At 49.6% G+C, this 26,453-nt stretch overlaps 1 protein-coding gene and 1 long non-coding RNA gene across 6 annotated transcripts in view; both read left to right on the forward strand.

Moving 5' to 3' along the window:
- LOC113603825 (uncharacterized) overlaps positions 1-365 on the forward strand; it is a 43,084-nt gene extending 42,719 nt beyond the window's left edge. For all 5 annotated transcript variants that reach the window (XR_008293189.1, XR_008293186.1, XR_008293188.1 and 2 more), the window contains one exon: positions 123-365. This is a non-coding gene — a long non-coding RNA (uncharacterized LOC113603825). The remainder of the gene's footprint in view (positions 1-122) is intronic.
- Positions 366-20,508: 20,143 nt separating this feature from the next.
- CACNA1E (calcium voltage-gated channel subunit alpha1 E) overlaps positions 20,509-26,453 on the forward strand; it is a 587,464-nt gene continuing 581,519 nt past the window's right edge. The window contains exons 1-4 of the mRNA XM_053209404.1: positions 20,509-20,645; positions 21,113-21,300; positions 22,903-22,987; positions 25,998-26,125. The gene's annotated coding sequence lies outside the window, so the exon portion shown is untranslated. The remainder of the gene's footprint in view (positions 20,646-21,112; positions 21,301-22,902; positions 22,988-25,997; positions 26,126-26,453) is intronic.

Raw genomic sequence — 26,453 nt, forward strand, 5'->3', positions numbered from 1 at the left:
GCAGAGAGGGCAGATGAGGGGGACCTAAAGCTTGAGGACATCAGATGCCCAAACTTTGCCTTTTATTTATCTGAAGATACAACTGTCCATAGCTTTTAATTATTGAGCCTTTCTCTGTGCAGGTCTGTTCACAGGTCAGGGACACAGAGTGATCAAAACAGAGTGCCCTTCAAACAAACACTTGCATGCAAATATTCATTGTAGCATCACTTAAAATAGTGGAAGGTACAAACGACCCAAATGTCCATCAGCTGACCAACGGCTAAAGAAAACGCGGCATATCCATACGTGGAGTAGTATCCAGCCATAAAAGAAACAGAATAGTGCTTTGATCTACAACACGCGTGGGCCTCGAAAACATTATGGTAAGTGAAAGAAGTCAGACACAAAAAGCCACATGTGGTATGATCCCGTTTATATGAAATGTCCACAGTCCACGGAGACAGAAAGCACATTAGTGATTGCCAGGGGCTGTGTGTGGGAGGAACGGACAGTGACTGGTTAATGGGTCCGGAGTTTCCTTTTGAGGTGATGAGAATGTTCTGAAACTCGGTGGAGGTGATGGTTGTACAATCTTGTAAAAGTATGAAATGTCACGGAATTGTACACCTTAAATGGTAGATTTTATGTTATTTTACCACACATATACATGAAACCCAGAGTTCCTGCCCCTGCATTCAAGTGAGAGGAGACAGATGATTAACAAATAAATATATATTTAAGGTAAGTGCTGTGAAGACAAAGCAGACAGGCTAAGGTACAGAGAGTGACAGGGAGGTGCTATTTTAGCCAGTGGTTGGCCTTTCTGAGCAGGTTGCCGGTGGGAAAGCTGAGGAAATGGCCAAGAGGAGACCCTTCAGCCCATGGAAGCAGAAAGGGCAAAGACCCTGAGGCAGAATCAGGCCAAGGGTATTGGGAACCGAGCTGCAGAAAGAGGGGCATGCAAGTGATGAGATAAGGGGAGAAGAGGCAGGAGGCCAGAGTGGGGGTTGGGGGGCTGGAAGGGCCTGTTGTCCGGAGTGCCCCGGGACCCTGAGGAACCCAGGCAGGATAGTGAAGGGAGCAAGCGTAGACGCCAGGAGGCTGTTGCATGGGCATTCATGTCTGCAGAATGAACAGGCCCAGGAGACTGTAAGGCTTGCTTTGGATGTCAAGCAATCTAATGAGAGCTCTACCAGGGGCATCACCTGTCTGGGTGACCATGCAGCACAATCTCGACTAAGGTGATATATAACCGGGTGAGGAGTTTTTGCTTTCTGAGTGCATTGCCTAGGTGTGTTTATTTTTCATTCAGGTTCATATTGAGCAACATAGTGTATTTCACTTAGTGGGTCTCCTGCCATCCCCCTGCCTGGGGCTCCCTGACCCCATCACCCTGCTTTCTCCTTCCCCGTTGCACTTATCACTGCCCCACACGGGTATATATGTAGCTGGTTAATGGTTAATTTCCATGTCGGCTTGGCTGTTGTACCTGGTTATTCAATCAAACACTAACCTGCTGCTGTTGTGAAGGCATTTTATGCATGTGGGAACGTGTACAATCCGTTAACTTTAAGGAAGGAGATGCTCGTTCTAGCTTGGGTGGGCCTCATCTAATCAGTTGAAAGGTCTTAACTGCAAAACTGGAATTTCCCAGTGGAAGAAGAAATTCTGCCTCAAGACTGCAGCCTCAGCACCAGCCTGAGTTTCCAGCCTGCCAGCCTACCCTACAGATTTCACTTGCCAGTCCCCACAATCACATGAACCAATTCCTTGAAATAAATCTCTCTATACCCATACGTATACATGCACACATACGTATTTCCTACTGGTTCCATTTGTCTGGAGAACCCTGACCGATGTGTTATCTCACTATTTACCACCCCCCCTCCCTCCAGATGCAAGTGCAAGGACTTGCCTGTTTTCTTCCTAGCTGTGTCCCCCAGAACAGTGCATGGCAATAGGTCAGTTGTTAGTGTCTAATGGATAGTTCTTCATAATTCTTGTTTATTTGTGTGGTTGTTGGATCCGTTTGAAAATCAACAGAGAAAGAAAAAAAAAGAGGGGGGAAGAAAAGAGGCACATGAGTCTTATCTGAGCTGGGGATTTCCTTGTGGGGCCCAGGGCTGTGGGTCCTGCTGTTGAGTGGGTGTCTGTTTGCAGCTGAGGAAAAGGTGCGCCTGGGAAGAGAGGTTGCAAATTTAAACTCAAGTTCAGATTCTCCTAGCAACAGTGCACGCCCTCCGGCTGCTGGCTGGGGTAACCCAAGCACCAAACACAGTGCAGCTGGGGCAGGTCCTGTTGCTAGGAGAACAATGACTCCTGCTCAGATCCGAGGGGCGAACAGAGTGGGTGTTGCCCTTTGTTTCCCAAGTAATTGTTTTAAAGCAAGGTGTGCCAGGAGCCAGCAGTGGGGGAATGAGGAACAAGGCTTGAGCCCTGATTTTTGTTTTTTTGTTTGTTTAGGAACTAGTGGTTAGTGCAAAGCCTCTTGTTTGAGAATATATCCCAAATGGGTTTGCAATTAGGGACAGAATCTGTAGGAGCTGAGGAAGCAACCAATTCCCCATACTGTTTGGTTCTCAGCCTCCACAGGCCATCTGCGTCAGAGCAACAAGTGTGGGATTGGGGGTGGGGTGGAGGAATGAAAAGGATCAAGCTGGCTCTGGTTGGGGCGCGGAGGGATTTGGGTTTCCAGATTTTGTGTTTATTTAAATACATTCACAGACCATCCTGATCTCAATCCTGTACGGTGCGGTGAGGTTGGGGCATGGGAGAAGAGGAGGAGGGGGGCCATGTTCCCTTCATGATCTCCTTTTACATGTGTTCCCTCCAACTGGTCACCACCCTGTGTCACCACTTGCACTTTGCAAAAGAGGAAGCTGATGCAGAAGGCGTGAGAAGTCTGAGGAAGAGACAAAGCTGAGAGGTGGGTCCAGCTCTGTCCCATTCCCAAACCACCTTCTTTCTCCTCGGCTGCCGAGGTGCAATGGGTCATCATCTGATGTAGGCTTGGAGGGGGACACCTGGGGCCCTGTTTTGGGGCTATTTTCTGAGAGCATGTCCTTCAGAAAATACATTCAAGTTCCCTTCTAGAGAAGCCTCTGCTTCAGGAGTAGGTCACACAGTAGGCTGTGTTCATCGAACTGATTTTATTTTCCTCTTGGACATTTGGAAAGACTATTCCTGAGCTTCCAGGGTAGTAAGGTGGTGTTATGGGACTGAGCTTCTGGCCAACCCTAGAGGCTAAACAGACACACACCCCTGCCCAGCATGGTCCTAAAGCCTGTCTTCCTAAAACTTCCGTGTGCTTTCTTCCCACCTTCTGGGTGGGTGCAGAGGACCCGGGTGGGACCCCAAGGCCCAGGAAGATGGTGGAGCCACTAGGAAGGAGCCTGGTTTTCTGAATGATTTCATGAAGCAGAATATCCCTCCCCCTGACATATAGGATTACGAATGAGAAACAAGCCTGTGTTGTATTGAGCCCTTGGCTTGTGAGACTGTATGTTACAGCAGTCAGGCTATGGTGATTCCTATATAGCGTATAGGAGGGTGTGGGATGACGCCATTTTTGTTGAGGTCACCTGGCTGGCTAGGTAGGAAGAGCATGTGAGTCTTGATCTCAGAGTTGTGAGTTTGAGCCCCATGTTGGGTATGCAGATTACTTAAAAATAAAATCTTAAAAAAAATCATTTTTGTTGGAGGAGGGGAGAGCGTGATATTTGGTAGAGGTGTTTCCATAAGTAGGTGGGGAGGGGCCTCCTGCTGGCAGAGGGCTCTGGTTTAATTAGCCACCCTAGACTGGGAAGAGGGAGCCAGTGTGTGTGAGCGTGCGTGTGTGTGTGTGTGTGTGTGTGTGTGTGTGTACTGAAGTAAGCACCTTCTGATGAGGCCCTTTCTGAACTAAAGAAAATAATTATAATAATAGTTAACAGTAATAATAATAGCACCTAAAGGTAATAATTATAATAAAAGTTAATCTTGTATCACATACTCACTTTTCCAAGTGCTTTACGTGGATTATTTTGTTTAATCTTCATCCCAATGAAGTAGGAACTATTCATGTCATCCCCATTTTATAGGTGAGGAAACTGAGGCCAACAAAGATGCAGAACTTTCCCAGTGTCACCAGAAAGTAAGTGGCGGAGCCAGGACTGGAGGACTGGAGGAAAGGTATGCTGGCGATCAAGCCGGCTGTCTGTCTTTCTAGAATGTGCTCTAACCCTTCTTGAGGGTGAGGAATTCTTCCCCACCTCATTGTCTAGAACAAAGGCAGAAGTAATTTGGGAGGCTTAGGTGTCCCAGGTTGGTAAGGAAGCCATGCCATTTATCTTGTCTGAGAAGATGCCCTCTGGGATGTTTCCAGGAATGTTTGGCAAAGGGGCTCTGGGGGGAGGGGAGCAGGACAGCTGGGGAGGGGAGGGGCCGGCATGTGTTCATTGCAGGTTTAAAGAGAGGGTGTTGGCTAGACCCACGCTCAGGCAGAGGGAGGCCGAGGGAGCCGAAGGCGCTGGACACGGACTCCTTGGAGCCCAATACTTCCCAGGATGCTCCAGGTCGCCTGCAGAGCAGGCTCTCGGTAGGAGGACCCCTGGCTGTCCTTTCTGCGCAGTGTCCTAGGAAGGACAGGTCCAGCAGGCAGAAAACCCAACGGGCACATCTTTATAGCTTATACGAGAGGTGCTCAGAGTTTGTTGACTGCACGTCACAAATAGTTGTAAAAGGCCTTCCGTGCGCCAGGAAATGTACTAGATGCTGGGGATGCCACAGTGAGCAAAATGACACGGCCCTTGCCTTCACGAGGCCTTCAGTCTGGATTCCAGATGCTGAATGTGGTGCTGGAGGGTGAGCCGGAGGTCATGGGCACCACAGAGGTGGGCTGCGGTGGGGAGGGGGCTCAGAGGAGGTAGAGTCTGGAATCCTCTCCAATGCCAAGCCCTGCCATCTGACTGGGGAGGCTCTGTTTCCCTGCAAGTGTTTTCAGACAGCTGGAGACTGTGGGTAGCTGTAGTCTGGCTTTAAGCACTGATAAGTGCATTTCAGAGGTGGGTGAGGCAGAGGGAAGGGGGCCTCAGTGGGCTGGCTTCCCCGAGAGGGAGCCACAAGGGGAGTTCTTGACTGGGAATGTGGATAATTCGTTTTTAGGACCAGCAGAAACTATGCCCAAAACAGGCCCTTTCCATATTTGATGTCACTTTGGGATCTCCATTAGATTTGCTTAGTGCCACAGGCATTCCGATGGACCCGAAGTCTTGCATTAAACTAGGAAAAACATTATCACTGGTTGGTCTGGAGCCCAGAGATAGGATTTGCTGTCTGGGGCACTCACGGAGACAGCCTCCCTCAGCCACGGACTCTAGCGCTTTCTTGAGCAGGAACATTTCCATGGTGTAAGCGTTTTCTCTTTGACTGATGTGTTCAGAGAGGGAGCAGCCCAGCTGGGCTTGCGGCTGTGTCCCCCGTTAATTTAAGCCAGCTCAGGAATGCAGAATCTCCCTCATTTTCATGTTCCCTGTAAGCTCTGGGACTCCCACACACTCTACCTGTTAAGTTTAGCACGACCTGTATAACTCACAGGTGAGTGGGCCAACTTCTGAAAATATCCCTTCGGCTCTCCTCTCTCCTGAGCTCCAGCCCTCTGTTCCTGGCTGCTTTCTGGATGTCCCACCACACTTCAAAATCAGCGTGTCCTTCCTTCACTCAACCATCATTTATAAAGAGTCTTCTCTGGACCAGGGCCTGCTAGGGGTGGGAGATAGAGTCAAAGAAGAGATGCCCCCCCCTATGGTGTGGAGAGTCTGTTTAACTGGTCACCTGCTTCCTCCACTAGACCCAGCATGCCATGTGAGCAGGGGCCGCACTCACTCCCCAGTATGTTCTCAGGCACTAGAACATAATAAGTGCCCAATAAACATTGTTGCCTCCATGTTAAATAAACACCTGTCCTCAAAAGGCTTCGGGGTGATGGGGAAACAGAGCAGTGAACCAGCAATTGTAGTTCACGCAGCACCAGTGTTAGGGAGGAGGTAAGCAAGAGGGGATTTAGCTAAGCCCTTGAGGTGGGGCTCAGGGGTGGCTTCCTGGAGGAGGCAGTGCTTGAGCTGAGACTGGAAGTGGAAGCGAGAGACACTCTGGATATTGATGGAAAGCCGTGCCGGCATGGACTGGAGGCGGGTCCTGGGGCAGCGGTAGGAGGTGAGGTAGAGAGGCCCAGGGGCAGGTGGCCAAGCTTACGTTCGGCAAACCAGCCCCACCTTCCCTGACCTCCTGTTTTTGGTGGAGGGCACCCCTGTCCTCCTGGAGACCTTCTGGCAACCCTCCACAGTCTGTCTTCTCTCTTCCTTCGGGTTCTAGTCCTTTGGGTTCTGTGCTTGCCCTCCCCCCTGGCGCCCCTGCTCTGGTTCCACTGCCCCGCCCTTACCTTCTGCTTGTCTGGGTCACCATGCAGGCCACCTGACTGGTCCTCCTGCCCTTGTCTGGTTTGGCTCCAATCTATCCCATGCACTTCTGCCAGATTCTTCTTTCTAGAGCTCAGTCCTGACCACAGCCCTCTTTGCTCCGTAGCTTTCAGTGGCTCCAGGTGCCTTAGTAAATTAGGGGGAAATGTCTTGTCCCAGCATTTCAGGACTCCAGCCTGTAGCATCTACCTAACTTTCCAGAATCTTCTTCCATTGTTCACATTCATGCAGCCAGCACCAAACTGGACTCTTGACACTTCTCCAACCACAGCCAAGTTCCTTCTGCCTGGAATGCCTATTCCCATGTCCCCAAATGTCTGTGGGGTCCTATATACCTTTCAAGGCCAATCTTAAACTCTGCTCTCTCTGTGAGGCCTTTCCCAACTTTCTGATATTCTAGCTCTTACCTTGAATTGTAGCACAGTCTAACTCTAACCTACCTGCTGAACTGCTTCTTCCGGAGCATGGGGTATTATTATTAAAGGTATTGGCAGTAGGAGGGGGCTAATAATGTGTTATGGCCAGAGGACCCAGGCAGACCTAAAAACCCAGCAAGCACTGCCCACAAAGTCTCAGATGGTGACCTAGAGTAAGAGGAGTGAAGAAAGAAGAGTCACACCTGATAGCACACCCCACTTGGCAAACTGGGATGAGCCTGGGGGGCCTTGTTCTCTCCAAATTTCTGCTCTTTCTGTGCTCTGGCCAGTCACATAGAAGAACAAGGGAGAGAGCCTGGGCCACCGAACTGTACCAACTGAATGGAAGGGAGGGCCAGGCCAGCCACTCCCCAGTCCACATTTTAGGAATAGTCACCACACCCACTGGCAAGTATGGGCCAATCACTGCCCTTGTATATGACTGGTCAGATGAGCATTGCCTCTCCTTAGGACAGAATGACAGGGGAGGCGTGCAGGGAGGGAGTCCTGAGAGAGCATCTCGTCTTGCCTAGGAAGTCTCCCAATACCCAGCACAGCACTGAACACCGGGTGCAAGTGATGGGGACTTGTTGAATTAATGAGAAACGAGTACTGCCAGCATGAGCTGGGGGATGGTCTGGATCTGGCCCTGCTTCAGGGTCCAGACCTGGAACCTCTGGACAGGGTGGAAACTGACATCAGAGGGAGCCCTCTCCCTGCCTCCATGCAAGTACACACACACACACACACACACACACACACAGCAATACTCAACAAATGCTGATGACCCACTGGGCTTGGAGGCTTCAGGGGCAATGTTTATCAAGGTTCACATCCAAAAATTCTGGAAGATTCTCTGTAAGATCATCAAGAAGAAAGAGATGTTGCACGGCAGCATATGAGCTAAGGGGAAGAGAAGCCTGAGAAGCAGACTCAATCAGGACAAAATCCCTGGGAAGTGGAAACACACGGGCTGTGAGGACAATGAGTGTGACCTCTCTGGCTAGGGAAAGAGGACAAGAGGGGAAGGGAGAAGGGGACCAGTAGGACCTGCATAGGGTCCTGTAGCAAAGGGGACTTTTAAGAGGTGTCTTTACCAGAGGAACTGAAATGCCAAACTCATGTGTGCCCTGACCGGTGCTGGGCCTCTGGTCAGCCTGCCCCAATCCTACCTCCTAAAGCAGATCTTCTTACCCTGCCCGTAGTATAGAGGCTGTGGATAAATGTGGTTGGCTCACTACTCCATTTTGGGGTGGAGTCTGGGGCCAGGCTGCTTCTGATTTCTCTCCCTGACTCTGATGTCAACTCTTATCCTGCCTAGAGGTTCCAGGTGCTGGACTCTGAAGTGGGGACAGCTTTGTTTCTGTGACACTGAACCAATGGTCAGGAGGCCTGGACTCCACCTCTGAGATCCGAATGGGACCAGCGGGTAGATTTGTTCTTATACAGGGGATATGCCTCTGCAGGTAGACTAGGGAAGGTGTTCCTGCAATCTGGATGGCCACCGCTGCCAGGGACATCACTGGCCAAGGTCAGGTCCTGTGATTCTGCGATTCTACCTTTGAAGTGGTTCTGAGTAGGATCCTAGACAACTCTTTTGGCTCCTCCTTCATCTTCCAAATGTTTTAGGGGATCATAACGCCTATTCCACTGGTTTCCTAAAGAGCGAGCTGCCTTCTATATAGTTAAATCATCAAGACATTCTTGATCATTTAAATTTCCCATATGGAACCTTGCAATTTTGGATCTCAACTCTGTGTTCCTTTCTTTCCCCTCCGAAAAGAAATGTCTCATCTGAGGAGTTTTTGATCGTCAGGACTTGAGGAACCTTAAGCAAGTGTATTTGTAAAGGCCTGTCGTCACATGGTTACTTACTAAAGTCCTATGGATCAGACACTTTGGATGATGATGGTTTTGTCCTTCCAAATGCTTTCCTCAGCATTCTGTCCTTTGAGTGTCACACACGCCACGTGGGGGGAGTTAGGAGGTGTTTATTTTGATCATCCTTTTTCTCAGGTGTGGAAATGCAGGCACAGGCTGGTGGAATGGAGGTGGGAGGAGCTGGGATAGGAATCTGGACTCTCCAAGCACCACTGATCTGGAGGGAAGCTGCTCCTGGCCTCAGCGCCACGACAGCCCTCTGTCTTGGTCTCCTCACCAGCCCAGGGCCCAGGGGAGGCAGGGATGTCAGGGAGCCTCAGTTTCCAGCCAAGTATTCTCTGGTGGGAGAAGCCTGAGGTAGGGTGGGGGGGATGTGAAAGCGCCCCTGCAGACAGCCCTGCCAAGGGATCACTGCTTTCCCGCCCGAATTAATTACTCCCTGTGATCTAGAGCCTACCAGTAGGCTTTTTGGTGCTATTCTTTCCACCCGCCCTGTTGCCCTTTCTTTTGCATTCTTTCCCTTTGCCCCTGCAGAGGCCTCCTCTGGACCTCCAGGCTCTGCAGACCTGCTCTGCCGTCGATTCTGCAATTCGCCACTGGGAGGCGCAGCGGGCCGCGGTGTGTGGGCTCGGGTCACAGCTCAAAGCTCCAGGCGCACGTCCCGCCTACTGCCTGCCCAGGCCCCCAGCAGGCAGTGGGGCTACTGGGGGCACTGGGGAGGGGAGGTGAAGCGAAGGGAGAATTTTTCATCGGAACCTGGCGGGGGGGGGGGGGCTCCCGGTCTGTGGGGGCCTGGCGGGGCAGAACAAGGCTTGGGGTCGCTTAAAGAGAGACAAAGAGAAGTGGGTGGCTTGGGATATTGGGAGGTGGGGCAGGGTAGGGTAGGGAGGGGTGAGAAGGAAGAGGCTCAACTCTCTTTCCCCCCGGGGTTTCTCTCCTCTCTGGAATAGAATGGGCTGGAAAATTGCATTTGAACAGAGGAGAAAACGTCTTTGCCTACTGGAGGAGCCACCTGGAGGTGGGGTTGGGGGAGGCAGGGAGGGAAGGGAGTAGTGGAGGGGGGTGACTTCCCTATCTGTTTAACAAACACACAGCACTCACTATGTGCCAGACTCTTCACATACATTCCAACAACATTTTCTTTTCTCTACCTTACTGTATTGTAAAAACACGTATATATCACATATAAGGTACAAAATATGTTAATTGACTGTTTATGTTATTGGCGAAGTTTCCAGTCACCAAGTTTTGGGGGAGTCAGAAGTTATATGTGGATTTCAACTGCATGGGGGTTGATGCCTGAACCCTTTGTGTTGTTCAAGGATCAACTAGATTGAAAATGCCTCACTGGCTGGGAAACTTTGTTAGCTAATCATAAATGGTGCTTGACCTTGGGCTGGTTACTTATCCTTTATAGTTGTTCTGAGAACCAAATGAGACCATTCACATAAACAACTTAGAACAGTGAGTGCTCAGCAAACGTTGATGAGATACAAACTCTTAAAAAAAAATTTTTTTTTAACATTTATTTATTTTTGAGAGAGAGAGAGAGAGTGTGAGTTGGGGAGGGGCAGAGAGAGACAGAGGGAGACACAGAATCCAAAGCAGGCTCCAGGCTCTGAGCTGTCAGCACAGAGCCTAACATGGGGCTTGAACCCACAAACTGCGAGATCATGTCCTGAGCTGAAGTTGGACACTGAACCAACTGAACCCCCCCCCAGGCGCCTAGGTACAAACTGTTCATAGCAGCCTGGACAAGGGGGAAACATAGCTCATCATTCATTCCAGGTCCACCATTCCTTGTCTGCCTTTCTCGTGTCCAAAAAGCTCTGAAAGCCCAAAGCTTTTCTATTTGTTTGCAAAACTGATTTAGTGGCAAAACCTAACCTGAGCTTATGCTGACCTGCTTGTAGTCTTTATATATCCCACTCAGTGTCAGTGTTCACTTCACTGCAGGGGCGCCTGGGCGGCTCAGTTAGTTGAGCCTCCGACTTCAGCTCAGGTCGGTTTGTGAGTTTGAGCCTGTCGTAGGGCTTTATGCTGATAGTGTGGAGCCTGCTTGGGATTCTCTGTCTCCCTCTCTCTCTGTCTCTCTCCCGCTCTCTCTCTTTCTCTCTCTCTCTCTCTCTAAATAAATATAAGTAGGGGCGCCTGGGTGGCTCAGTTGGTTAAGTGTCCAACTTCAGCTCAGGTCACGATCTCGCGGTCCGTGAGTTCGAGCCCCACGTCGGGCTCTGGGCTGATGGCTCAGAGCCTGGAGCCTGCTTCCGATTCTGTGTCTCCCTCTCTCTCTGCCCCTCCTCTGTTCATGCTCTGTCTCTCTCGGTCTCAAAAATAAATAAAACGTTAAAAAAAATAAATATAAGTAAATAAATGCATAAATATTAAAAAAAAATATCTAGGTCCTCACTGCAACTGAGGATTGTTTGGCTAGAATTGACTCGAAATGTTCTTGTAGCACCATGACTGGATAAAGGGTTGCCAACAATCAATATAGAAAGTGGTATTATTGGAGTAATTGCAAAATAAGCATCATCTTCCTCCCTGGGCTTCCGTTTCTTCCTGCGAAATGTGGATAAAAACAGCAACACTCATGGAGGACCCTCTAGGTGCTAGACAAAGTTGCAAATACTCTACATACTATTTTACATTACTCATGCAATTCTCACAATAACATAAGTTATAACATCCCCATTTTACAGATGAGGGCACTGAGGTGCAGAGAAAAATAATTAGCCCAAGGGTATCCAGCTGGTCGATGGTGGATCTGAGGTTTGAGGTTTGAACCTGGGCAGTCTGGGTCCAGAGCACAGGTTCTAATAACAGTAGTTCCTCCACTTCCTGCTTCCCTTTTTCTCAGCTGTGGAAATGCTAATTACTAATCAATCGAATTCATTCCTTCAACTAGCATACTATTAGTATATTGGGAAGTAATGTGGTTTAGTTGCCTTTTCTTCTGTTACTAATCTGCCCATCCATCCATTCATCTGCCCTTCCTTCCTTCCTTCCTTCCTTCCTTCCTTCCTTCCTTCCTTTCATCCTTCCTTCCTTCCTTCCTTCCTTCCATCCTTCCTTCCATCCATCCATCCATCCATCCATCCATCCATCTGAGATTAATGCAGTGTCAATAGTTACAAGAATACCTCCTATCCACTGTGAGCCTCTAGCCTCAATGAACATGACATCTCATCAGTATAAAATGGCATCATAATATTTACCTTGCAGGCTGCTTATATTAAATGAGCTGTTTTATGTGTGATGTCTAGCCTGGAGTTCATATTACTCTATGTAGTTGAAAGAGACATAATTACATTGAAGAAATCCTACAACTGGTAGAACTACACATTTCACGAGTGCTCCCACCTTCACATTTATTGTAAATCAGTTATATTTTAGTCTTTAAAAATTTAATCCTGCTGCACCCTGGGAGAAGATACTCCTCCAAATGTTGAACTGACTAAGGGGCCCACGTCCACCTTGGCCACCCACCCCCCTTCCTGTGATAGAGGGAGCCATCTGCCTGTCGGCTGGCAGGGATTTGGGCACGATGGAGTGGCCTAGTCTCCTTCCCTTCCTGATCTCCCTGTTGACAAGTCTGAGTAGCTTTTTCCTGGAAGAAGAAGGTAGAAGGCTTTGGGAGGGGGCTGGCCCTTCCTTCTCCAAGGAGGCAGTGGAGAGCATCAGGGAGGGAAGTTGGACTGGCTCTGGTGGTAGCTGAAATACGTATTCGTTTTGAGAGAGTGTTCCAACAGCAAGGCCAGGGGCAGCATTTAGAAATTTTTAGTCTTCTGTACTTCTGATCCTGGGTATGGTGGGAGAGTGGAGGCAGGCAGCCTTTGCCAGAGAGAGCTTGGCACTCAGGCTCCTGCCATCTGGGTTGTGAATGTTGTGCATGTGTGTGTCTCTGTGTGTCTCTTTGTATGTGTGTTCTTTCCATAGACAGACTCTCTGGCCAGATGTCAGAAGCTCTCAAACCAGGGACAAAGGAGTCCCTGATCCACTGTCTCCCCATCCATACCCCCAATCCCACCACTTCCCTCAAGTTAATTGTAGAACAGATTACAATTCAAAAGAGGTTGAACTTTCATACATTTGTTGCCTTGCCTCTATTATCCAGGTAATAAGATTTTAAAAGATGGTCCATGGGCCACCTGGGTGGTTCAGTCAGTTGAGCGTCTGACTTTGGCTCAGGTCATGATCTCATGGTTCGTGAGTTCGAGCCCCATGTTGGGCTCGCTGCTGTCAGCCTGTCAGTGAGGAGCCTGCTTCTGATCCTCTGTCTCCTTCTCTCTCTGCCCCTCCCCTGCTTCCATTCTCTCTCAAAAAATAAAGCATTAAAAAATTAAAAGTCCATATTACATAATAATAATTAACCGACAAACAAAGACACAAGCCATAACATAAGACAAACCAACCACGAACAGGTTCAAGTTATCTGTTGCAGTCACCTCCTCTGTGCCCTAGGAAGGAGGCTGATGTTTCTGGATTCCTCTCTGCAGTCAGGGACGGGGTGGGATGTAGGGAGCTGCAGTGTTGGTCAAGAGTTCAGGATGACCATTGGCTTGCTGCTGGCTGGTGGGTCCTATACAAAGTTGAGCTGGAAGACTGGCTGGCTTTCACCGAAAGACACAGAAGCCACGTCTATGCGAAGGCATGGGAGGGAGGGGCTCGATGAAGGGACACTGATGGGGAAGCCCACTGGAGACACTTTGAAGGACTCAGAGGCAGGGGTACCCCAGGTTCCCCATGTGGAGCCCATCTTGGATCATCTGAGCTATTAACTCAGCCGGAGAGGAGTGACCTGTGGCTTCTGGAGTCTGTGGAGCAGAGGGCGTACCCTGGGAATAAAAAGTCATTTGCCTACTCTTGTGAACAGCAAGGCTCACGGAACCATTTGACCTTGCAAGTGTAGCTGTAGGAGGAACTTGCAGTCACTGAACAAGCCCTCGTTGATTATCTAGGCCCCCTGCTTCACCCTGGAGATCCCGTGAGTCACGCATTTAACAAATACTGAGCACGTACCTGTGGCAGTGCTTTCTGGGTGCTGAAGGTACAGCAGTGCACAAACAGAATCAGATTATAACCCTGTTGTCACTGAGTCTGCTTCCTGGTGGGGCGACGCAGATCACAAATGAGTAAAATCTATGTATGGCATGTTGGCTGGAGAAAGGTGTCTGGAGAAGGGATGTTGTGGGAAGATTGTACAATTTTAAATGGAGTGGCAAATAAAGTCCTTACTGAGAAGGTGATGCTAAGATGAAGATCAGAAGGAGGTGAGAGAAGGAGCCTTGTAAGTACCTAGTGAAAGAGTGGGTCAGGCAGGGGACATGATAGGTGCAAAGACCCTGTGGCAGAGGAGACCAGTAATGCCAGAGCAGAGGGTACACAGGCAGAACGGCAGGAGATGACACAGAGGGAGAGGTGGATCGTGCAGGACCTTGTGGGTTATTTCCAGGCCTTTGTTATGATCTTGACCAGAGATGGAAAGCTGTTGGGCCATTTCTAGCACTGAAGTGACTTAGGGTTTTGTAGGATCACTTTTCCTGGGTTGTTGAACAGAGACTGAAATAGTTTTGGTCTCAGCGATGGCAGTGTGGTGGGATGGTCCTCAGGAGCAGGAGACCAGGTCTTTCACGGCAGATATGAGCATGGGGACTTGCTCCTGTCCGAGCCTGTCTGATACAACAGGCTGTTGAGAGTAGGTGCCTGGGGAAGGGCCGTCGGATGAAGAGACAGCAAGGTAACCTCACAAACACTCTGTAACACAAGGAAAGAAACCTGTAGCGTCTGTAATATAATTCCATTTATTTAAAATTGCACATGTCTGTGTGCAAGAAGCATGAGGGATGTGAAAGCTGGTCATCAAAAGCAGGCAGTGGTTATGTCTGGGTGGCAGGCGATCCTGACTTTCTCCCCCCTCCCAATACCTTCCTGTAGAGTTTAAATTTTTTTTTAGTAATAAGCAGCTATTATTTATATAACCATGAAAAAAACCCAACAGAGCTATTTTCATTGTGGGAGAATAAAAGAAAATCAGTGTGATTACTGAAGATTTTGTGGATTGTTCTGTTAATATATTTTGTCTTCCCAGGCCCTCAAGTAACCAGCCTCAAAAGCAGGATGCAGCTAATTGAATGGGACGGTGATGATTCCTTCTTCAGTTGGTCAAACAGCTAAATCCACCTTCGAACCTGCGGCCGCGCAGCTCCCGTGACGTCCGTTTCTGCCTGTTTCAGGTTTGGGGGATGTGCAGCCACACACCTTCCCTGTCTGTGCTCCAAGCCCACTAACAGCCCGTTCACACCACTCCAAGTTCATTACTGCAGAGAGGTGGGAGCACGTAAGGGGAGTGAACCAGAGACTTAGGACTCAACTGCACCAGGCACCTGATGAAAAGTGAAGAAGCAGGACGCCCGGCCGGCTCAGTTAAGTGCCAGATCCTTGATTTCTGCTTGGGTCATGATGCCAGAGTTGTGGGACTGAGCCGTGCGTCAGGCTCTGGGCTGAGCATGGAGCCTGCTTAAGATTCTCTCCCTCTGCCCCCTCCCCCGCTTGCATGCTCTCTCTTTAAAATAAAATTAAGGAAAAAGTGAAGAAGCAATAAAAGAAGGAGTGAGTGCCACTGCCTAGTAATTGTGGGACTCAAAGCAACAACTGGCCCCGGCCCCCACCCCCTTTCAAGGAGAAAGTCTTCAAATAGCAGAGGGAGGAGGGGGGAGGAGGAGGAAGGGAGGAGAGGAGGAGGGGAGCAGGGCCTACTTCTCTGACCCCTGTTTCCCCGCAGAGTCACCTCACGTGAATAATTAAGCCCCGAACAAGCTGAGGAAACAGTTTTCTGCAAGCAGGGATTCTGGGAAAATGTGAAGACCCGAGCCGAATTAGCCCTATGAGTTGTTCTAATGCGTGTTTAACTGTGTGTGGTTTTTGCACGTTTAACGCGTTAAGTGTGTGTGTAAATATCTTTGAAAGCCCAAAGTCCCAGGGTCTCCCACGGAGGCCACTGTGAGGACTGCACAGGTTTCCTGCATTCCTGAGTCTTTGAGGCCCCGCTCCCTGGGGACTCTGCACAGAGAAGGAGGCCAGAGCCTGCAGGTGAGGGCCCCCTGGGTCCCTCTGCCAGATACCTGGGGGTGAGTTACAGGTGTCCCCGGAGCAGCAGATCCACACCAAGGGTTACCAAGGCAACACCGGCTCCTCCTGGGACAAGAGAGGAAGGGAGTGCTGACAGAGTAGGATTGCATGCGCTGCCTTTCCAGAGGGATCTGGGCTAAAAATACCCATGCAGTTGGCACTTGCTGGGTTTCGGGAGCCTCTGCCTCATGTCTGGCTCCTGGTGTTCTGACCCTTCAGTGCAGGGTGCAGGACCACGGGGGTGTGGAGGGCAGGCGCTTGAGAAAACCCCTGATGGCCTTACCGTGGCATGGGGGCCTGAGTCAGAGCTGGGGTGAAGAAGAGGAGGGACATTGTCTTCCTGGCAGACGCAGGGCCTGTCTTGTTTGCCTGCACCGGAAGTCAATAGGTTGGTCACTCCCGGGCAGCCCACCTAGGGTAATCAAACCGCTGGCAACTCCTGAGGGCACTGGAGACCGGTACAGAATGCTCTTGAACTTGCCCGCCCTTCCTGAGAGGTCCCTGCCAGCCTGGGATTTGCTGGCCCGGGGCTTCCCGGCTCCTTGGGTCCCACGCTGCAGGGGCACGCACTGAAGCAGAGAAATGAGCTCAGACCCCTGCTCTTCCCAGGCTTCCAGTCCGTGCTTCTGAAGGCAGCCTTCATGCTGGGCCTATGTACACAGACCGGGAGAGCTGAGGTCTGCTCTCAGCTTCAGTGTGTCCTGGGATTCGGACATCCGGGAATCTCTGGGCATCAAGGACCTCTGAGGCTGGCTATTGAACAACCTGTGTGCCCTGCAGGTGGGTGAGGTGAGACTTGAGGCCCCCCGGGCAGTGCTCAGATAGGCGACTATGCAGCCATCAGAGAGCCCACCTGGGTCATGCAGAGTCCCCCCACCCCCACCCGCCTCTAGAGTGATGCTCCTCAAACTTCATGTGCCAGAGAATCACTGTGTGCTTGTTAAAATGCAGAGTCTGACTCAGCAGGTCTTTGTGGGGCCTGAACTCTGTATTTCTTTTTCTTTTTTTTAGTTTATTTATTTTGAGAGAGAAAGAGCAAACAGGGCGGGGGGGGGGAGGGAGGGAGAGAGAGAGAGAGAGAGAGAGGGAGAGAGAGAGAGAGAGAGAGAGAGAGAGAGAGAATGAATCCCAAGCAGGCTCCACGCTGTCAACACAGAGCTCAATATGGGGCTCGAACCCCACAAACCTGGAGATCATGACCTGAGCCGAGATCAAGAGTCCCATGCCTGACTGACTAGCCACCCAGGTGCCCCTGAGACTCTGTATTTCTAATAATGTCCTGGGTGGTACCCATTTTGCATTTCTGAACATGAGGAAGGCTTAAGGGCAGTGGTTTTTAAACAGGGGAGCAAATTCGTGGAGGCGTTGTAAAACTTCAGATTCCTGGGCCCCGTCTGTGACTTCCTGAACTGGTCATCACATGGCAAGATGTCAGAAAAGCTAACCGGTGATTTGAATCAGGACTTTTGATTTGCAACCACTGCCCTCGAGCCTTCAGTGGATGGCTACACATGGGAGAATGCCTCCTCAAAACAATGTGGTCCAAACATTTCTCTATTTTTAGTAAGATTTGCCCTTTGCAAGCCTGGCCTACCATCACTCACTCCTCAGCAAATATTTATTAAGTCTCTTCTGTGTTACCATAAAGGTTTATTCTTTCTTTTCTTGCTGGACAGATAGACGGCAGATGACAGACTCTGTTTCATGCCTCCAAGGCTGCAGAGCTGAATCAGAGAAACCTCCAGTGGCTTAAGGTTCACTAGGTTGGTTTCCTTACATGGTTACAGAGCTACTAATGTGTTCTTAATGAGCTGCCATTTACTTATGCAAATAGCGGGGCACAGATGCCAGGCGGATTAGGGCTCAGCAGAGAGGCATGCCTCTGCATATTGCTTATGTGTTAACACAGGAGTCCCTGTCCTTTCGGATCGACTGTGCTTTTTGTCTTTAATGCTGCTGTGTGGGCAGTGTGTGTGTGCATACGTGCATATGTGTGCGTGTTAGGGGGTCTCACCAAGCCGCCCTGGCATGAAGACATCTCTACCAGCCAGAGTTCCTGGTGGGAGTCACAGACCTCCCCCTGCCCACATCTGCCTCAAGCCTGGCGGAAGACCACTGCCGAAGACCTGTGAGGGAGGAGGGGCAGGGGCCGTTGAGCCACGTGGCATAATGGGCTCGCTGGATCCAAGCAGTGCTGTGAATTTCACTTCTGGTCATCATGAACAACTTTTAGCAAAGGTTCCCTTGTATCTTGTCAAAGGACCCCTCTCCCCCCACGAAAAAAGACCCAAAACCAAAACACAAAAACAGCACCCCCCCCGCCCCCAAAACAAAAACCATGAAACAAAGCACTGTGTTTATTACTCTTCTGTTCTCGCGAGAGACCTCCCTGTCACATGAGAGCAGGCGCTGCTCGGACGTGATGGTGTGCGGTCTCTGAGCGTGTAGCTGTGGCCTTGGCACTGTTATCTTCGCTGGCACAAGGGAGCAGCTTGCAGGGGCTGCTGACATTTGGTACCACACCAGGCACTGTCCAAACAGAACCGAATAGGCCTCTCCTCATTTCTCAGAGCTTTTGGAACATGTATCAGAAAGCAAAAATCTGTCTAAACAGGCATGGCGTTCTGGGGCGAGTCAGTGCCACGTTTCTGATGAAGGCCTGTCTGCCCTGGCATCTTATTGGCATTGTTTTGCTGGCACTCCTTTTCTCCAGCAATAACTGCTTTGCTTGGATACCTTTGTGCTCACTGCAGACTCTCCCCGCCTGGCTGGCCTGCTCCTTAACCTGGTGGGAAATGCCCGCTGCTGAAGACTCACTGATGTTGCCACGTGAGGCTCTTTGTATTCCCTCCTGAGACCTCACACTCGTAGCTTACCCTCCCTGTCCCCACATCCCATGTCTCCGCAGGTCCTTACCCATCCCTTTCGCTCTCTGTGGCTGAGACTTCTCTGCGTGAGCCTGTGCAGCTCCTTCCTGGGAACCTCGCCTGGCAGGGACCGTTGGCCCCCATGGCAGCCGGGAGGATGAAAGCATTTTTTGGTCTGTGCCTGTTCCCTCCAGCCCGGGAGTCCCCTCTTTGAGGAGAGCTGTGACTCCTGAGTGGGGTGAGTGTTCTGTCACCTGCTACTCCCGGGAGGGAAGGCTGTGTGGTGTGGTGGGTGGCAGGAGGGCAGCCTGGCAGAGGGCAGTGTGGGTTTCAGCCTTGGCACTCACTTCAGTTGTAGACATAAATCACCTTGTCGCTTGGGTCTCAGTTTCTCACCTGCAAAATGGGGGAGGTTGGTCTGGTCTTATCTGGCCCACACTGATTCAAAAAAAGCAAAAAACAAGAACAAAGCAAACAAACCCACTTGGCTTGACATTTGAAAATCCGAGGTTTCATATAAAAGTAGGGATTTTTCCCTTATCTAGAAAAATTGGCATATTTGGCCACATCACCGCCTCCTGGCAACAATTGGCTGCAGCTGGGCAAAAATTGGCTGCCCCTTTTGTAGGCTGTGCTCTGCAGTTGGGTCCGCTTTGGGGCTCCCTCCTGACAACAGCCCTCCTCACTCCATTGCTTTATGTATTTGGTCTTCTAGGCACATCTATTAATTTTTCAGGGCTGCCGTAACAAATTACCACAAACTGAGCGGCTTCTAACTACAGAAATGTATCCTTTTATAGTTCTGGAGGCCAGAAGTGTGAACTCAAGGTGCGGGCAGAGCCACGTTCCCTCAGAAGGCTCTAGGAGAATCTTCCTCGCCTCTTCCTTGCTTCCGGTGGTTGCTGGCAGTCCTTGGCACTCCTTGACTTATAGATGTGTTACTCCCACCTCTGCCTCTGTTGTCACGTGGCCTTCTCTCCGTGTGTCCATGTGTTTCTTTATTTTTTATTTTTTTTTAACGTTTATTCGTTTTTGAGACAGAGACAGAGCATGAACGGGGGAGGGTCAGAGAGAGAGGGAGACACAGAATCTGAAACAGGCTCCAGGCTCTGAGCGGTCAGCACAGAGCCCGACGCGGGGCTCAAACTCACGGACCGCGAAATCATGACCTGAGCCAAAGTTGGACACTTAACCGACTGAGCCACCCAGGCGCCCCATCCATGTGTTTCTTTATAAGGGCTCTAGTCACTGGATTAGGGCCCAGCTTAATACAGTATGATCACGTCTGAACTGGATTACATTTGCAAAGACCCTATTTCCAAATAAGGTCACATTCTGAGGGGGCCGGGGGACATGAATTTTGGGGGACGTCATCCAACCCAGTGTAGCCTGTGGGCTGGCAATGTTTGGTCTAGCTGTGTTACCGTCCTCCGACTTCTGTCCTCAGGTTCCTTCCTCCGGGCGGCATTTTCAGGGCTCCTTCACCTCTCTGGATGTGAACAGGAGGCACCACAATCTTCTGGTCTTGGTTTGGCTGCCTCAAGGGCCACCTTGTGGACAGTCACTGCTCTTCTGGATATTTCGTTCGTGTGCGTCCTGGCAGGACAACAGAAGCGCCCTGGGCTGTGGTGGGAGCGTTCTGAGAACGGGATGCACTCTCTGTGCCTGGTCAGATGCAGCTCTCCGTGGTGCTGTCTCTGCACAGCCCCTTCCTTGACTTGTATTTTATTTTAGCACTTCCTCCTGAATTGCAGTGAAGTGTGAACTCACCTGTTTCCTCTCTGGACTCTGAGCTCCATGAGGTCAAAGGCTGCGCTTTTACTCCAGAGATTCAGCCAGGAGAATGGTAGACCCTTAGTAGATGTTTGCTGAGCAGAGGATACTTCGGGGAGCTCACCGAGTCCATACGCAGGGTGGGTCCCGGCCCCTCCGGACAACTTGCCCCCTCTTTCATGTCACTCTTGGCCCAAAGCTGCTGTTTTACTTTCCTGAATGCCCCAGTTTCTGACTCTTCCATGGTCTACCCAGCCTCGATGGGTGGACAGTTGAGAAGAGATGAGGATCTGGGTTTTTCCTTGCTAGTCCTTCTCACCGCCAAGTCTGGTATTGTATGTGTTTTGGAGTTTCCTTCTCCAAACCTTCAATCCTGTTGAATAGAAACATTTTACTTAATTTCAGGAGGGCATTTTCCCTCAGATCTGTCTCCAGAGGTGGGATGATGCCCATGGTCTGCCTTACCCTGGCAGATTTCATGTCCTTTGTTAAGGAGACTCAGTTTCCCCATCTTCTTCTGTGTACAAGTTGTCTTAAGTTTTTTTTTTCCCCCCAATAAACACCTATTGAGTTCTGATCATGGGCCACGTTATGTTCCTGTTCCTAGGAATAAAGTAGTGAATGAACGAATATGGGCCATTGTCACAGAGTATTACTTGACTTAGACAATGATAGCTGCTGTAAAAAGCTCAACACATGGACCTATGACAGTATCTGTCAGGAGGACCTGATCAGCCCTGAGAGCTAAGGAAGGCTGGCTACCTTGGAACGTGGCATTCAAACTATGCTTTGAAGGTAACTAGAAATTTGGTTGTTGGTGGTAGGTGGGGACAGGGAATGGTGGGAACAGGACACACGGAGACCTTGAGGTGGGAGGATGTGACCCCGACCAGGAGCAGAGAGAAGGCCAGTGTTTCTAGGTTGGAGAGTGAAGGGGTGAGGTAGCCATGGAGAGGCCAGGAAGGAAGGCAGGCAGGCCAGACCATACCCTGCCTTGTGTGCAATGGGAGGTAAGGAAGCATTTAAGCAGGTGAGACCATTTTCAAGTGCTCACTCTGGCTGCAGGGTGGGGACAGATAGGGAGGAGCAAGAGGGAGAATGAGGATAGCAGTAGGCAGCTATTGGAATGTTTTAAATTAATTTTTTAAATGTTTATTTATTTTTTTTTTTTTGAGAGAGAGAGAGAGCATGAGCAGGGGAGGGGCAGAGAGAGGGGGGGGACACAGAATCCAAAGCTGGCTCCAGGCTCTGAACCGTCAGCAAAGAGCCTGACATGGGGCTCAAAACCACAAACCATGCAATCTTGACCTGAGCCGAAGTTGGACACTTAACTGACTGAGTCAGCCAGGTGCCCTGCTATTGGAATCTTTTAAAGTAAAGCTTGATGATCTCTTGGACTGTGATGGAAGGAGTGGGGGTGGGACAAAGAGGTGGGTCTGGAGAATACCAGGCATTGTGTGTGGGGGTGGGGGGGAGGGAGGGGGTCAGATAGACCTGGTAATAGACTGGGTGAGGGAAAGGGAGGCATTAAGGATGACTCAAGGTTTCTGGTTTGTAAAATTGGGGGGTGGCATCCGTCATGGTGAAGAGCAAAGGGTGGGAGCCAGGTTTGGGGACGAACATCAGGAGTTCCGTTTGAGATATGACTGTACCTATTCACCTGGTCCCTGGGACTGATGGGAACAACATTGCTCATGAAAATCCTTGGGCTCTTTAGGGGAACCTCTGTGCTTAGATTCAGAGATGGGCCCCTGCACTCTCTTTCCCCATTAACTTGAGTCTACTCTGATCCTTGTAAGAAATGGTCACTCGGTAGGGGGACTGACTGACCTATCAGGGTAACAGTGCCATGTGGGCATTAAAAAATATGGTGCCCGTGTGTCCTGAAAGTTAAATGTCCTTCCCAGGATGAGCCACTCCCTTGATTTTTATACAACTACAAGTGGGTGGGAATCACTGGACCTTAGTGCTGGGCTTCAGCTGCTGAAATGCCCCATGAACTTGGGAGGTCATCGAACTTTTCTGAGCCTGTACTTCTGATGATGAGGATCAGATAAGAGATAGTGAGATAGTGTGGGTGAAAGGGCTCTATAAAATTAGCTGTTATATAGAAATAGACGGTGTCTCGGTGTCATTGTGGCTGCAGCTTCCCTGGTGCCATCTGCTGTCCCCTGTGGATCAGATGGAGGATAAGATTTGTGTCAATGACCACATCACTTGGTGGGTGTCACCACTGTGGTCCTGCAGCCAGATTTTTATTACATGTGACACTGTTCTTACGCAAGAATTCTGCAAATTCAGTTCCTTGAGACATTGTGCCAAATCCTTCAGCAAAATTGAAATCTTCCACATCTGCTCTGTTCCTCTCAGTCACTAATTTTGGTAATTTGATTACAGAGACAGCCCTCTCTGTTGGAGCTTTTCTGCGCTGGCTGAGGAAACTGGTTCTGCGTGATGTGTTATTGCCCCTCCTTCTGAACAGGTTGTTTCTCCTTCATGTTTTGTTCTTGAGTTTGGAAAATACAGCACTGACAGGAGCTGCAGTGGGCAAACTGCCTCCGGTTCTTTTTAGAGCAGGGTAGGGAATAAACAAACAAATACATTCATCTATACATAAATACACCTCAGGCAGCTGCTTCTGGAAAGGATCAATACCTGCCTGTGTTTTCCTCTATAAAAAGGGGACAGGCGGAGTGTTTTTTGTAGACGACTTTGCTCATTGGCACTGGGAATCCAGCCCGCTGTTTGAGCTGTGAAACTGAGGGCTGGTCTTTGGTTTCTCTGGAGCTCTGTTTCTCCACCTGTAAAATGAAGGCATCTAAATTGCCCTTTCTGGCTCAGAAGGTCAATTCTTTCATTCATTCAGCAAATATCTGTTCTAGGCAGGTAGCTGTGAACACATCAGACACACACTCCTGGCTTTGAAATACCTAAGTCCTGGGCGCCTGGGTGGCTCAGTCGGTTAAGTGTCCGACTTTAGCTCAGGTCATGATCTCACTGTCTGTGAGTTCGAGCCCCGAGTCCAGCTCTGTGCTGGCAGCTCAGAGCCTGGAGCCTGTTTCAGATTCTGTGTCTCCCTTTCTCTCTGCCCCTCGGCCACTCACGCTGTCTCTCTCTGTCTCTCAAAAATGAATAAAGGTTAAAAAAGTTTTATTAACAAAAATAAAGGGTCCTTATTGTATTATGGTGGGGTGAAGAACAGGTGGGTAGGTGTCCTAGAGTGGGGGATGCGTCCCTGTCTGGCTGTCAGGGAAGGTCTCCTGAGAGAAGAAGGCTGAGCTGAGAGGAAGGAGGAGGAAGAGGAGAAGGTGGGATCATCTGGGCCAAGGAAGAGCCTTTAAGAGGCTGTGAGGAACTGGGCGAAGTCTGGGATAGCTGCAGCTCGGAAAGCGGGGGGCAGCTGGGTGGGAGGAAGCTGGAAATCTGGGCAGGGGGTGGTTTGCCAGAGCCTGGTGGGCCTTGAAATCTGGAAGGGGGCAGAGAGACCCAGGGCCTTTGAACCACTCAGAGACTGAGGTGCCCCCAGTGGCAGGCTGGGGGTGGTACTCCCAAATTCAGCGTCCTCTTCAGCCAGCCCAGTCCCTCCTGTCTTCTGGGCCATTGGAATAGCCCTTCTATTTGGCTTCCCCTGATAAACCGCTCACCCTGATTTCTTTCTTTTAACTATTTTTTCCCCTGAAGAGATGTTTATGGGATTTGAGGCATCTGAGGCAGTTGGCAGGGTGAAGGAGGCCTTTCTTAACTGTTCAGTCTTCTTTTCCCAGTACTTTTTGTCTTTTTCCTGCATATTTTCTTTGGAAGCCCTGCCGAGGGCTTGTTTGGGACTTAAATTTTAGTAAGAAGGCCATGTGGGAGTTAGGAGGGGTGAGCAGAAGATGAGCCATCTAGTGTCAATACCAAGAAGGACCCACAGACTTCCCCTCCCTGCCACTTTTGAATAAAGAGCCAATGCCAAACTCTAACCACTTTATACTTAAGCAAATTTAACAAAAATCTCATTTAAAAATAGCCACCTTGAAGCTCCTCGAACACTCCATGTTCCCTCCCTCCCCAGGGCCTTTGCACATGCTGTCCCTTCTTGGAGCGCTTTTCCCTTCACCTCATACCCCTTTGCCTACTTTCCCCTACTCCTCCTTCTTAGCTCAGCTTAAACATCACTTCTTCAGAGAAATTGTCATTGCCCCACCCCGGTGAGATTGGGTCCTCTTATATTCTACCATGGCTCCCTATTCTCTTCCTGCATACCACTCACTTTTGCTTGTAGTTAAGTATTTGTGAAGTAATTTGATGATTCCCCACTAGACTCTAAGCTCTCTGAGAGAGACTGTTTGAGCCATTGTTGTATCTTCAGCATGGAGCACAATGCCTGGCACACAGTGAGCATCCCATAAACATTTATTAGGTGGATAAATTATCATGAACCACAATTTCTTAGGCTTTTGGGATATGCTGTTGCCATGACAGAACTTAAGAAAGCAGAAGTCACATTACAGCTCTTTGGCCTGGGCTTCTGTGAAACCCAGGCTGACATAAATCTGTCAGGACATGTGTTTCAGTTCATGTTTGACAACAGCTCTGACCAAAAGGAAAATGAACGGAATGTTTGGGGATAGGGAGCTCAATACTTTATGAGAAAGGTCAGACATTTGGGCAGGGAGCTGGGAGTTTAATGTGGCCGAGATAGTTATTGATCATCGACCATCCACGTGCTCTGACATATGCTGGCTTCTCTTGTAATTACATTGCCATGTGCCTGGTTCTTTCCAATGGATTGAGAGTGGAAGTAATGGGAGCCATTTCCACCTGGAGGTGGTTCAAATGCATGTGCCTTTTTTCACCTCTCTTTTCCCTTATGTTGAAGGCCATGTGTCCATAGGACAGAGTTGAAGATGGAGAAAAACCTCCTAATGTATGAAGCCCTTCTGTGAATAAAAAATAAATCTTTGTTCCATAAAACCTTTAGGATTAAGATTAATCTTTAAAAAATTTTTTTTCTTTTAATGTGTATTTTATTTTTGAGAGAGAGAGAGACAGACAGAAAGTGCAAGCAGGGAAGGGGCAGAGACAGAGGGAGACATAGAATCTGAAGTAGGTTCCAGGCTCTGAGCTGTCAGCACAGAGCCCGTGCAGGACTCGAACTCACAAACTGTGAGCCCATGACTTCAGCCGAAGTTGGATGTTTAACAGAGCCACCCAGACGCCCCAGGATTAAGATTAATCTTATCAAAATTTCAGGATTTATCTGTTACTGTGGCATATCATAGACTGTCCTGACTGATACTCTCTTACCACACGAAACTTGCTCATGCTTTTTCTAAAAAAACAAATATTTATTTCCTTTTAAATTCTTACCTGTTAACCAGATGGCTTCTGACTTTCTGGAACTTGTATAAAGAATTCCAGGCATCCCACTAGTGATTTTCAGACAATATGACTCCTGCCAACATTTGGTTGTATTGGTCTTTTAACATGGTTTCCTTCCCCTCCCCCAGGAACAATGTTTCATATGAAGCAAATGTCTTTCAGTTGCTGGTGGCATTTCTGACAGCTTCTGGAAGAGGGGTTCTGCTTGGCAGATTCCCGGAGTGTCTTCTACATGCTTCAACCTGTTCTCTCCCAGGTGAGCTGGACCTCAGAGTATGTCCCTTTCTGGTTCTGATCTTCTCCAATTATTCAGCAGGCTCAGAATTGAAAGACTCAGACTGTGAGTAGACAAACCTCCCATTCCCCCCCCCCCAAAAAAAAAACCCAGACAGTCATTTTTAGGGTAAAGGAGCCTGTGCTCTGTGGTACCTGCTGAGGAACAGCTTCTGAGTCCTGCTGCTTCTTACACTTTACTCCTTCGAGAGCTGCTGGGGAGGGGTCAGGGACTTGCTGAGGAAGAAGGAGCTTCTGCTGGCAAATGGGAGCTGGTGTCAGCTGACAGATCCTCTCCACACTGAAAGCGG

The sequence above is a fragment of the Acinonyx jubatus genome, chromosome E4, assembly GCF_027475565.1.
Source record: "Acinonyx jubatus isolate Ajub_Pintada_27869175 chromosome E4, VMU_Ajub_asm_v1.0, whole genome shotgun sequence".
NCBI lineage: Eukaryota > Metazoa > Chordata > Mammalia > Carnivora > Felidae > Acinonyx > Acinonyx jubatus.